Source organism: Triturus cristatus, chromosome 4_1 (genome assembly GCF_964204655.1).
Source record: "Triturus cristatus chromosome 4_1, aTriCri1.1, whole genome shotgun sequence".
Classification (NCBI taxonomy): Eukaryota; Metazoa; Chordata; class Amphibia; order Caudata; family Salamandridae; genus Triturus; species Triturus cristatus.
In genome coordinates this window covers 195,834,655-195,849,477 of record NC_140585.1, presented here as the reverse complement: position 1 = coordinate 195,849,477, position 14,823 = coordinate 195,834,655, and positions in this window count along the sequence as shown.

Genomic DNA, 14,823 nt, shown 5'->3' with positions numbered 1-14,823 from the left:
CACCATTGTTCACTTTACCATCACAGGAGCACCCCACTCCACCACCAGCACCCCCAGTTCCTCCCACTGCAGCTGGAACAAAGTGGCAGAGGCTCCTGTATTTCCAATTGTGCCAACAGTTGCCCCAAATGAAACCCTCCAAGACCTGTAGATCCACCAACAAGCCTACTGGTACAAGCAAGAACTTGCGATCAAGAAATGCAACTGCAAACATGGGGAGAGATAATGGTGCATCAGCAAAGACCTCACAGACAGAGCGACCTTCAAATCAGCCCTCAACAACTACCAACAATGCCATAAAGAAGCAAAAAAGTGCCCCAGGAGACAGCATCGAAGGCTCCTCTAACCACAGCAAGGAACTCTTCAACATCATCAGAGAGAACTCCTGCCCTTCAGCCTCCTTGAACACCATGCCCCCCATCCAAGGAACTCTGCAACACCCTAGCGGACTTCTTCCACAACAAGATATCCACTAGCTACAGTAACTTCAAACTCCAACACACTGACATCTACAGCCTCCTCACAGTTTCTTTACTGGTGCGGAAAAATGCGGATCGGCGGTCAAACTACTACCGTTCGGTTACAACTTATTATGGTTGCGCCACTGAAGTCATGAATTATGGAACTTTGTGATGACATGTTCGATTATCTTTATTTGTGAAAGTTTTGTGAGGTGTACCATCACCCATCTTTGGGGTTTTTCTTTAAACCTCACCCTGTTTTTATGGATATTGGCTACTACCAATTTATGAGGTGCAGATTCCTACAAGATTGCCTTGAAAAAGTCTTAGGAGAAGACGAAACACATGTTGGCTATTGTGTGCTGGGAATATTTTATCAAAGTAAAGGAATACTTTCGACAACACGAATAAAGGAATACAGAATTGCATGAGATATGACCTTCTCGGATCAGTGCTTTGGATCTATGTTGTTGTGTCTTGTTCATTGTTAAAATTTTGTTTTGACTATATGCTTCCATCAACTTGATCTCTACTGTCTATAGATCAATAACATACGTAAAGGTGTGCCGTAGGAACCCTATTTTGTTTAGATAAGTGATTGCACAATTTTCTTTTTTTTGTGCTAACAAAGCCTTTTTGGTGGTAGGCTTTTTTTAGGGTAGATTGAGCATCCAATGGCATGAATTATACACGCTTAAATGAAAAAATAATCTAATTCTATATTGAATGTGCGGATATTTCCCTTTAGGGAACACAACCACCTCTATTTTCAAAGCCTCCTCACACCGACCAACTACACCCACATTCCTCTGCTCACTGCTTGGAAACACCTCACCACAAAAAGCACTATGGCCATCATGAACTCCATGCACTCCAGAGCCTCCACGGACCCCTGCCCCCACCACTTCTTCAACCTTGGAAGCAAGGAAATCAGCAGTGAACTCACCTCTATCATCAATGCATCCACCATGACCACCTTCCATGATCAATGTAAACACGCAGAGGTCAGACCCCTTCCTCAGGAAACCCTCCACCCCATCCCGCCAAAGTCTGTGAAAAGGCCATCAACTGACAGCTCACCGAACAGTTGGAGAATAGCAACCTGCTGGATACCTCCAAGACCAGCTTCCACACAAACCACAGCACTGAGACCACTCTTATCACTGCCATCGGTAAAATCAGAACCATACTTGACTGAAGAGACACAGCTGCATTGATTTTCCTCGACCTCTCAGCAGCATTTTACATGGTATCCCATCACACCTTGGGATCAAGATAAATGCTCTCAATGGAATCACATTCTTTCTCAAGGGTGAACACAGAGAATCGACCTTCCTCCCATCAAGTCCGAACCCAAGAGCATCATCTGCAGCATCCTGTAAGGTTCCCCCTCAACCCCACCATGTTCAACACCTGCATGACACCTCTGGCCAACACAGTCAGAACTCATATGCTCAATTTGGTTTCCTATGTAGATGGCACACACTTCATCCTGTCACTCTCAGAAGACCCTGCCACCACCACAACCAACTTCCACAACTGCATGACGAGCATCGCCAACTGGATGACGATCAACTGCCTGAAGCTCAACATGAACAAGACTGAGGTGCTGATCTTTGGAAACAAGACCTCCTTTGGAGTGACTATATGCTTCCATCAACTTGATCTCTACTGTCTATAGATCAATAACATACGTAAAGGTGTGCCGTAGGAACCCTATTTTGTTTAGATAAGTGATTGCACAATTTTCTTTTTTTGTGCTAACAAAGCCTTTTTGGTGGTAGGCTTTTTTTAGGGTAGATTGAGCATCCAATGGCATGAATTATACACGCTTAAATGAAAAAATAATCTAATTCTATATTGAATGTGCGGATATTTCCCTTTAGGGAACACAACCACCTCTATTTTCAAAGCCTCCTCACACCGACCAACTACACCCACATTCCTCTGCTCACTGCTTGGAAACACCTCACCACAAAAAGCACTATGGCCATCATGAACTCCATGCACTCCAGAGCCTCCACGGACCCCTGCCCCCACCACTTCTTCAACCTTGGAAGCATGGAAATCAGCAGTGAACTCACCTCTATCATCAATGCATCCACCATGACCACCTTCCATGATCAATGTAAACACGCAGAGGTCAGACCCCTTCCTCAGGAAACCCTCCACCCCATCCCGCCAAAGTCTGTGAAAAGGCCATCAACTGACAGCTCACCGAACAGTTGGAGAACAGCAACCTGCTGGATACCTCCAAGACCAGCTTCCACACAAACCACAGCACTGAGACCACTCTTATCACTGCCATCGGTAAAATCAGAACCATACTTGACTGAAGAGACACAGCTGCATTGATTTTCCTCGACCTCTCAGCAGCATTTTACATGGTATCCCATCACACCTTGGGATCAAGATAAATGCTCTCAATGGAATCACATTCTTTCTCAAGGGTGAACACAGAGAATCGACCTTCCTCCCATCAAGTCCGAACCCAAGAGCATCATCTGCAGCATCCTGTAAGGTTCCCCCTCAACCCCACCATGTTCAACACCTGCATGACACCTCTGGCCAACACAGTCAGAACTCATATGCTCAATTTGGTTTCCTATGTAGATGGCACACACTTCATCCTGTCACTTTCAGAAGACCCTGCCACCACCACAACCAACTTCCACAACTGCATGACGAGCATCGCCAACTGGATGACGATCAACTGCCTGAAGCTCAACATGAACAAGACTGAGGTGCTGATCTTTGGAAAGAAGACCTCCTTTGGAGTGACTCTCAGTTGCTGTCTGAAATCGGACCCACATTGGCAGACCACACCCGCAACTTCGGCATTATATTGGACAGCAAACTCACCATGAAGCAATAGATCAACGTAGTCATCTGCCCCTCTTTCTGCACCCTGCGTTTGCTCCTAAAGACCTTCAGATGGCTTCCTGTTGACACCAGGAAAACCGTCACCCAAGCCTTAGTCACCAAGTGGCTAGACTATGCAACTACTAATGAACAGTGGTATAATGCTTAAGTATATTGGCGCCACTCAGGAGAATAACACATGTATTTGTACATAAAAGCACTTATTTGGAAGACGGTGCTGTAAGGTGAGGAGAACCACCAACCTCCCCAAAATAGCGGCCAAAGCCAACAAAATATACAAAGAAATCCTCAGCACACGTTATGTTATGTTATGTTAGCATTTGGTAAAGTGCAACAGCTGCCCCAGCAAAGAGGCGTCCCGGCGCTAAGAACCACAGAAAACTCTAACAGAGGAAGAGAGGAAGACAGCTAGGAGATCTAGGGAGAGGGAAACAGATGGGTTTTGACTGCTTTCCGGAAGGCAGACAGATTTTCCAATGAGCGAATGTTCAGTGGGAGGGTGTTCCAAAGTATGGCTCCCAGCACCCTAAAGGAGCGTCCACCAGTGCGGGCAAGCTTTGTCCGGGGTACAACCAGTAGGTGTTGACCTAGTGAGCGTAGGTTGCGTTGTGGCACATAAGGTGTTAGGAGAGGGCGGAGTAGTTCTGGGCGTCCAGTTTTAAGGATTTTAAATGTCATAATGAGTGTTTTGAACTGGATTCGCGATTCGATGGGAAGCCAGTGCAGCTTTCGAATTGTAGCTCTGGCCGAACATCTGCGGGGGAGGCCAACCAAGGCCTCCCCCGCCTAGGTGTATCAACAATTCGTTAAGTGCACGATGTAAGCAGAAATTATACACAAGTTATTTCAATTCTAATTTTCTTTCTTTATTCTTTTGGTCTTGCTTCAGACAGCCAACATGTGTTTTGTCGCTTACAAAGGGAAATCGTCCCGCGACTTTCTCAAGGCTATGTTCTTTTTGATAAAGACCTTTCTTTTGTGGTGATATTTCCAACCCACAAAGGGATTCAGTATCTTGTGTGACGTCAATAGGTCAGTTCATGCATCTGAGGGTACGTATTGTGTCCCAAAATCTTGAGCTCGTGAGTCTGAGGGTCTCGTCCCAAAAGTCGCTCTCCGTGTAGCTCGAGTACGAGAACATGTTCTCTTTATCAAAAAGGACATAGCCTTGAAAAAGTCGCGGGACGATACAGCAGCTATGAGGATGCTCCTTCTCCTACCTTGATGCCAAGTCCTGGAACATTCTTCCCTTCCACCTCTGAACAGCATCCTCCCTCACAGAATTCAGAAAGGGACTCAAGACTTGCACTTTGACTGATTGCAGCAGACTTATAAGCTCCTGGATACCCTCTTGGGTGATTAGCTGAGCTCTGCAAATCCTGACTGATTGATTGATTGATTGATTGATTGATTGATTGAAGATGGCTGCCACCACTTCCTGATTGAAGTGGTGGCAGCTAATCATGGGGATGGTGTTGGTGCATGGATCTTCGAATGTACCAATGTGGATCCACTGTGGATTTGCGTTTCTAGATACACATGTATCTTTCTTCTGGAATAACTCCAAAACTACTAAACTGATTTACACCAAATTACAGAAAGCACTCCTTCCTGATTAAGATCTAGCCTTCTCCCAAGTTTGGGCTGTAGTCGTGTCAAAAATCCCTATGGTAAACTGTATGAGGAAAACATCTTTTGGGACTCCCATTCCACCTTTTTCCTGGCCATCGCTTGATGAATTACCTCAAAACTTTCCGAACAGCAGCTGTAGTAAATGGGACTCAAGTTCTAAAAAATTTGGAAGATTCATCTAACGGTGCCAAAGTTATTAGCAAAACAAAACATGCTTTTCCTAAGAAAACTAGGCCATAGCTATAGCTGCCTACTCGTGACACCCCTCCCAAAAAAAAGAAATTGTTAATCAAATAATTGTTACTAGTCACCCTCATGAGGGCATGTAGCCTTTATTTTGGTGATGCTCTGTGCATAACAAGCAGTCCCCTGGTATAAGATATTCAATATTATGTGAATGTTTTCCTGTTCTATATTTCAATACATCAATAATTATAAATACATAATGGCAACACAATACGATGTGCTTCTAAAACAATACATGTCTTTAAGTTGTTCTCACCTGTAATGAGGAGTAAATATTGTTTCAGGTGGATTCTGTATATACATATATATGATTTGTGTTAGATGTGATGTTTTGTACTAGTTTGTATACACTATTTTATTTTGTGTTCAAACAGCCTAAAGAAGAGGCTTTTTCTCAAAACATATGTTAGCTGTTTTGGCTTTAATTTCAGACTTCTACTTCAGACAAATATTGTTTAAAACAAGTGAACACTGAAATAAACCAGTTATAGATAGCTGCCCTAAGTACATCTTTCACCGCCATAGATTTGATGTGTCATCAGTGATATATAATGTGCAAGGTCGTGAACACAGTGTTGCAAGTTATAATTAGGTCAGTCATGTAGAAATGGTGAATTTTAACTTTTTTGGTTGTAAAACTGTAGTTTTTTTTATTATTGGAAGACCTATGTATAACTCCTCTTTAAGCTTTGTTTTTTTAGAGAGTTTCTTAAGCTTTTTAACATTAGTTAAAATCTTTCTACTTTACTTACATATAACTCAACTTTAACATTTATTTTTTTCGGTGAATTATCCAATAGATTTGAGCACACAGGTGACTCCCTTGTCTCTACACAGGGATAGCCAATGACACCACTCAAGTGGTGTGAGCGGGGAGTATATGGTTAATTTAATGTAAACTAATAACTTATTATGATATGTCTGAGGCCAGGCACAGCGCTCAACAGCATGCAGGCTGCCAAATACACATGGGCTTTGGTTGCCCATGGCGTGGGTTGGGCCACAAGGTATCCAAATTCTTCAGTTATTCAAGCCCCAGTAAGCAGTCAATGGCCCACAGAACCCCTTCCTCATATCCTTTTGTTTGGCCCTGCTGGATTAACACAGGAGCACAAGGATCCAATCTGGGGATTGGGGGCGCCGCGCAGAGCTCTGTGTGAGCTGTCAAAATCTCCGGTGGTAGTACTGTAGGATTGGCAGGACAAAACATAAGGCCCAGGGGTTCTTGGTACCCCATACACTGCCCCCTACTAAATCTTTTTTCTAAACTTCCAGGAAACAGGTTCCTTAATGCAGGCTGAATTTTTTTTTTCATGTTGCAGCTAGCCAATGCAAATGCTCGGTCCAACAAGACTGCTGAGTCCCACTGGACTGAACCGAGTGACTCGAAAAAAAGCCCTTGTGACAAATCAGAACAGTCTATTTTTAGGTCTCGCCTAGCGAACGCAGCGCATGCGCGCTGCTTCGCCTTGGCGAGACTATTGTTGTCGGTTTGGTTCACGAAGGGAGACAAACCATGTGTGCCCCTGGACAGGCGATGTGCACACGCACCGCAAGGCATCTCTTTTGCTCACGGTCCTGTCCAGGCACGCACCGCATGGCGTCTCTTTTGCTCGTGGGCTTGTTACAGGACTTGAGCCCTGCTCTTGGCTACAAACAGATAAGAAGGACTGGGAGAAGAGAATGAACACATTTGAAAACTGGGAGGAGTGAGCATGCATGCCAGGACTGGGAACTCGTCAGACTCATAACGGACTTCACTATGCTGCCATTGTCCATACCTCATGTGCTATGTCCAGGAAAACACAGACAATCCTCCTCCACCACCCTTTTTGGTACCTATATTTTCTTTCCACCAAAATAATTTGTAAAAAAAAATATATACCATTTTGATATCACGAAAATCCATGTGGAGGAAAGCATGTTAATTGTAAAATTCTATACGAGATGCAATACCCCCAAACATGCCTGAAAAGGATATTTCTAGCCCCCTCGGAAATCTGTGGCCTCTATATGTTCATGAAGGGAGGGATACTTTATCCTATATGTCAGATAAAAGACACGGTACACGCGCAGAACTATTTTCCTGCAGCACCAGAGACAAATTGGTAGCATTGAGTACACCTGATCCTGTCTTAGGAAATTACTGCTGCATTGGAGTTTGGTTTTATTAGAGAAGCTACACTGACATTTGCACATGGCTTAAACCAAACTATTTCAGCCTGTCGCTTCGAAAACATACACCACTTCGCTTCCACGGATTGCCTCTCAGACGTGCACTTCCACCACGCTGAACTTCCGACACAGGGCAACGCTGCGTCACTAGCCACAGCTGCCCAGGGAAAGCAGATACGTGCTGCACCTCCCAGAGACTTGTCTGGTATCCATCAGCAAAAGTCACCCCCTCTGTGGAACTTTCACTGACTACGATTCCCGCTGAAGCTCAAAACCTGCAGACGGGTAACACAAAGGTACCATCCTCAATTCAAAATTTGAAGAATAGGAATGTACTGAAAACAATATCTCTACATTAGATAGCGCACACAGTGGCAGCATTCACACAGGTGTTCCCAAACATGTTCTCCTCAACAGATGAAAAGCTGTGGAAAATAAACTTTCAATCGCTCCTCGAAAAACATACTGCGGACTCCAAGCCATTCACCGAGACGCCAGGGACTCCCAACATGCCTGATACAATGGTGGCGTTAATACTGGAAGGAAACCCACCAATTCTGAATTCTTGAGATGGACTCATGAAGCAGACGCATGCCTGCCAACTCACACGGTGCCACCATGTGACGCACGAAATCAGCTCCCATCACACGGTCTCCCAGATGAGAAGCAGATATCACATGGTGGCAGGGAAAATGAGCTGGAAAACCACCGTAAATAGTGGTTTTCCAGCTCGGTTTTGGGTGCTTTGACCTGCCGACGTCCATTAAGGGGTGTGAAAACACGCCAGGACATCGGCACCAGTCGTAGCAAGGTTTTTTCTTTTTTTGGGAGGATGGAGCTAGGGGCGGGATGGGCTTCGCAAGTGCCCCGTAGGTACTTCACTGCACGAGGCTCCGCCCCCTCCTCACAGATGAGATTGTCCTTCAAGTTGAAGAGGTTTTCCACAAAGGCCCTGCGTGCTGAACCCACAGTCAGGTCGGACACCGTTCTTTTAACATCTAGGAGATGGTCCAGACTTGGCTCAAGATTACTGCATAGCAAATGTGACAGCTAGTCTTGAGTGTAGAATCAAAACTGCATGTCAGATTCCACACAGCGCTGGCTCGTTACACCTTTTTGATTCTCTTCTGGAAGAATGTCAACAGACTGCATAGGTAAACCCACTCTAGTACCTGTTATAATGTAAGAGGATAAACAATTATGTGATATGCATTCATTAAATCCAAGCCAACAATCCGCAGCCATGCTGAGCCAGCAAATTCTTTTAATTAAATAAATGTATTTTTAGGGTAACTCATTGGATACAGTGATTACACTAGAACAGAGCAGGGGAGTAATGCAAGCCCCTGTGGCACAGGGGGCTCCCAACATTCCAAGTGGCCCACAAACCTTCAGGAGATCCCCATTCAGCCCAAGGCCAATGAATATCTGAAAGATATGGAAGACATGGGGGGCCCTCTTCACATTCTGCAGGGGGACCCCATCATTTAAATATACAAAAGAAAGGACAAGGGGCGAATAAAGGTCCAGCATACAAGCCCCTAGGGGTATAGGTACATTCAGAGGTATACCTCTAAATGTTCCTGAACCCCATCATTTAGCCTTATGGCACTGGAACATGGGTCTCCAACCTTTTCTATAACTAGAGCAACTTGTTTTCAATAAAAATTATCCCGATCTATTAATATTAGTGTTAGTGTAATAGAGACTACGTCAAACACAATTGTGTTACTGGCGACCACATGCACGATTACCAGCAGTGATTACCTTCATTTATCATGCATAGTTTCCAGCACTAAGGCAAAGGGCTTTTTAGATTTAGAATATCTTTACATCTGTAATGCAGGACAGCGATAGTTGCAAGGACCCTGGGTAATATTAGTAATATTGTATCGACTAATGACCAGCGAGGGTATCCAGATCCTGGGATCATGCTGGGATCAGTTGAAGAGCTAGTTCTTGAGTCACTTTCAGAAATTCAGGGAGCGAGGATGATGTTTGGAGATGGAGGGGAAGGTCTTTCCAGGACTTGGCGGCGAGGTAGGAGAAGAAACGTCTTCCACTGTGGTTTCGTCAGATGGGGGAGTATATGCTAGGAGGCACAGCGTAGGTGTCTGGAGGGTCGGTGCAGGTGCAGACAGTGGTTGATGTATGCTGGTCCTTGGGCATGGAGGGCCTAATAGGCCTGTGTCAGCATTTTGAATTGGCATCTTTTCTGGGTGGAGAGCCAGTGGAGGTTCCTGAGGGGGTGATGTAGGTCCGTTTGGGGACGTTGAGGATGAGTCTGGCAGATGAGTTCTGCATGGCCTGGAGTCTCTTTAGGAGTTGGGTGGTGATTGCTGCTTCAGAGTGCGTTGCAGCAGTCCAGCCAGCTGGTGACTAGGGATTGAGTGACAAGTTTCCTGGTGCTAACAGGGAGCCATCTGAAGATCTTTCGGAGCATGTGGAAAATGTGGAAGGAGACTGCGTTGATTTGGCACTTCATGGCGAGTTTGCTGTACAGAATGATGCCAAGGTTTGGGCATGGCCGGTTTATGTGGGTCTGATCAACAGGGAGTAGCTGCTCCCAAAAATCAACACTTTTGTCTTGTCTGTGTTGAGCTTCAGGCAGTTGATCTTCATCCAGTCCGCTACACTTATCATGCAGTGATGGAAGTTGGAATTGGTGGTGGGATCTTCTTAGAGTCAGAGGATGAGCTGGGAGTCGTCTGCGTAGGACTCCAATATCATCTTTAAATGTATTTTAGAAATCAATTTTTCTCCAAACATTAGCGTATGTGTTCTGAAAACAGACACAATCTCATCAGGAAGACAAACATTTCCATTTTGGGATACATATTGTTAGATCTGGGGGTCTCTAGTTGGCAGGGTAGGTACCCCTGTCCAAGTAGGGACCCTTGCTTCTAGTCAGGGAAAGGGGGATACACTGTTAAGATAACCCCTGCTCACCCTCTAGGTAGCTTGGCCTGAGCAGTCTAGGCTATCAAAGGCAATGTGTAAAGTATTTGTACCAACACTCACAGTAACACAGTGAAAACACCACAGATTTACTCCACACCAGTTTTAGAAAAATAAGGTATCTTTACTAAAAACTTCACAAGACCAAATACTTCAGAAAAACCAACATACAATTAAAAAGATTACTTTAAAGATAGTTCAAGAGTTTGCAGAAAGTACTCCAGGATGTAAAAGTCAGTGTCCTGCACAATGCGACTCTCAATGCACAAAATGCGACACTCTCGTGCCCAACAGTACCTGTAGTTGCGATAAGGTTCCCAAAAGCTATAACAAGGAAGATGGCAAAGGCGATGCGATACTCCTGAGATCTTGGGGAGGCTTTGCAGCAGCCCTGCTTCACGCAGCAGAGGTGGATGCGCCGGCTCCGATCTGTAGGGGGAGGATGCGATGACTTTGGCGTTCGTTGCGTAGGTTTCTTAGGGGGAAGCTTCACGCACAGGTACGATGCGACGATCTTCGGTGCGGCGCTATGCGCGGCGTTGACTTCTGGCGCTGCAACCCTCGATGCGTCGCGGTGTGCAGCGTTGACTTCGGGTGCCGCAACCCTCGATGCGTCACGGGACGGGACTCTGCGTCGACACACGCAGCGACTGGATACTTTCACGCACCCTCAGTGGTGCGGCCCGCAAACTGGTTCTGCGACGAACCTCGCAGCGTCAGGAATCTTCTCGCACCGGAACGATGCTCGACGCACTTGGCGATGCGGGGACTCCGGGTGCTGCGATGACGCCGCGATGAAATTTTCCTCGCACTCTCGTTCCTGCGACACACAATCGGATGATGCGTTGGGTACCAGTTACTCTTTTTCACGCTTCTGCTTCCCAGCTCCCAAACACAGCAAAACGACCTCCTGAGGCCCCAAGACTGGACAAGCACTCCAAGGCAGGTCAGAACTCCTTCAGCAGAGTTCCAGGGGAGCTGGTGGTGAAGTCCTTTTGTTCCTGGGACTTCTTAACAGGGAGCCAGCTCTTCTCAGGCCCTTGGAGATCAGAATCAAAAGAAGGGGACACAGCAAAGTCCTTCCCCTCTCCTTGGCAGCAAAGCAAAACAGCAAGCAGGCAGTCTTCTCCTCTTCAGTTCTTTTCAGCTTTCTCCTTGGCAGAGGTTTCTTCTTAGTTCCAAAGTGATCTAAAGTTTAGGTGTCTGGGGTCCTCTTCTTATACCCCTCCAAGTCTTTGTCTCTCTGTGTTTCAGTGGGGGGATTCCCCTGCTCAAACCGGTTCCTGGGTGTGCTCTGCTCTGGAGCACCTGGTTCCTTTCAGAGTGAGGGGCAGGGTCGTTAGACGCTCAGCAGGAGGTGGAGCCTTCTTTGTGCCAGCAGAGGCAGAGTCCTCAGCCTGGCCAGCAGGGGGTGGAGCCCGCATTGTGTTGGCAGGGGCAGCCCTATTCAAACCCAGGGACTACTCCTCCCACCCATCTAAAGCAGATCTCCCTATTCACCCTGCTGCTGACTCATCCAGGCTCCTGGTGCCACCTAGCCCATCACATGACACCAGTCAGCCAACCAGCACACAGGCACACAGGAAGGTTAAACAGGAGAATAGCTACTTTCTCAAAAGTGCTATTCTCACACAGTGAATTTAAAAACCATCTTGCTAAAAAGATGTATAATTAAATTATGAACACAAAGATACCAAACTTGGATTTTCTATCTTGCCCTTATGGGAAGATAGGCATGTAAACAGCCTCCCCCATTCTATCCTATGGGCAAGATAGCCTCTCAGCAGTGAAAAACGAAAATGGCTGTAATTCACTACCAGGGCATGTTACACACCTCAGTACATGCCCTACCTTTCAGATACACTGCACCCAGCCCAGGGGGGTACCTAGGGCCACCATAGGGATGCCTGACATGTACAGAAAGGGAAGGATAAGGCCTGGTCAGTGGGTGCACTGGCCAGGTCGACATGGCAGTCCTGGACTGCACATAGGCACTGCAAGCAGGCCTAAGACATCATTTTAGCGCTACTCCTGTGGGTGGCACAATCAGTGCTGCAGCCCACTAGTAGCATTTGAATCACCAGCCCTGGCACACGCAGTGCACTTTACTAGGGGCTAACAGGTGAAACAAATATACCAATCATGGATAACCAATCAATATAACAATTTATACAGAGAGCATATGCATTTTAGCACTGATCAGCAGTGGTAAAGTGCCCAGTGTCCTATTGCCAACAACCACGGGTCAGAAAAAATAAAGGAGGAAGAAGCAAAAAGTTTGGGGATAACCCTGCAAAAAGGGCCGTTTCCAACACATATATTAATTCAACTAAGCAAAAGCTTACAATTCGGTATTTCTGCGGGTCGTGGACCACTGGTGGGCCCTGAGCTGACATTTGGTGGATCACAAAAGTCCAAGCTATAAATAAAGATGACTTTAAATTCTGCATTTATCTTGTCACTTTTGGTGTGCTTGAAAAAACAGGGTTCAAATCTCTGGCTACAAATTGCTGCTTAAGTTGTTTTTACATGGGGACTGGTGTTTACAAACTCATCTCACTTTGAAGTCAGAGTAAGGGTAAAGTGTATTAGAAAAGCATGCCCCCTGTGTGAGGTGACAGTATACATGAATTTGATTTGAAACTTGAGACCTACCGCAAAAATGTAAGGGAGGCAAAATGAAGTTAACTGATGTATATGCAAAGTTAGGATGTAAAGACATGCGTGATGATGCTATGATATAAAACATATCCCCAGACTGGAAGGCAGGACTTGTTAAGGAACTAAGAACTCCCCTATGAATTGGAGACAAGGTCAAAGTTTAGTGTCCAGTGACTTGAAACTCAAACTGATCAGGAACAGGAGACGAACCTAACTCCTTGTAAAATGTCACAAGTATTTAAATGGAATTGTTCCACAAATTCATCATTTCAAAAATACAGGCAATGGTGTGCGGTGTCCAAGAGAAGAACTTACTGTGGAAATGTTGTGACAGTAGATGCATTTATTGAATAGCAGTACAGCGTGATACATGTATAGGGCAAAACGCCCAACTCGCCGTGACAGTAGAGGCGTAAACTTGAATGGTGGCAAAAACCATGTTGAGCGAGGAGGAACTCCAAATGTCACCACAAGATTAAACGAAGCAGCTTTATTGATAAAGAGAGCTTAGTTGAAAAAAACGGAGCATGGTTGACAAAACGGAAGGTGGTTGGCAATGAAACTTCTTGCTCCAACTGGATCCGCCAACACCAAAATGGCGGCACGCTCAGGAGACGCATGGAACATCGTGGTAGGCATGTTTGGCAAAAAGATGTGAGGATCTCAAAATGGCAGCACGCTGGTGACGTTAAGCCGGGTGGCTCACAGCACGTTGGGGCATGCGACAATGGAAGCAGAAGCGCTCAGGGAAAATGCAGGACGTCACTAGGACCCACTAGACTCAAGTCCGAAAGTGCAGGTAAGGGTGCACGCGCATTGAGATTGCACGAGCTGTGGGGGGGCTCGTGCGATTTTTGAATGGCAGCGAATGAACAACAGCGGTTTAATTGTCAAGATGTAAAACCAACTACTCCAGGTAAACAAATTAGCAAAATTAAAGTGAGTACACTCACCGTACACACGAGGTCTCAGTCTCTGCCCCACATAAACACGCAAAAGTCACTCAAAGTGCATCCCTCACAAGAAACAGCACTACCAATCTATCAGCCTCAAAGGCAGTTCCGCTCCTCCGTTGAAAAACTGTGTATGATCGGCATACAATTCTCAAAGACGAGTCTCCTAAGTGTCGAATAGACTCGTCTTGAATAGAGATGCCCCACTGTAGAGAGTATACGCTTTGTAGAGCAAGGTGTAAGCACGAGCTGCTGTAGGGCACGGAGACTTCCCAAATACCTTGTGGGCAAAGACAAACAAGGAACTGCAGGATCTCTATGAAGACTGTAAGAGGAGAAGGTGTAATCCCCCAGATCAGTAGAGTGACAGGAGGCTTCTCAAAAGTGAATGCCCAGGCTGCACGCTGTCCATGTAGTGGGGATCAGCACAGATGAGAGAGGCCTTGACACCCTCAATGTTGTTGGAGTAAGGCACAGTCCCACGGCAGAAACAGTAGGAACTTGCACACACATGAGCAAACACACTTCTTCACTAGACAGTGTGTAGACGTAGGCTTACCCTCACTGAAGGCTCAGCACAGATGGCAAACGTTGACAGGCTTAACCTCACAGAAGGCACAGCACAAATAGGCGAGGGACAACTGGCAGACTGCTGTGGGTGACCGATGGGAGGTCACTGGTGGGGTCATGGATGCCAGTTGAAGGTAGAAACTTAGCTTTGTTACTGTTAAGTCTGTAGTTGGAGTTTCTTGAAGTATGAGGAAGTGATAGATGCAGGTTCTTTTGAAGATCATCGCCAAAAATTGTGGTAACTGAGTCCAGACGTGTAGAGTATCTTTAGATGTTTATTTGTA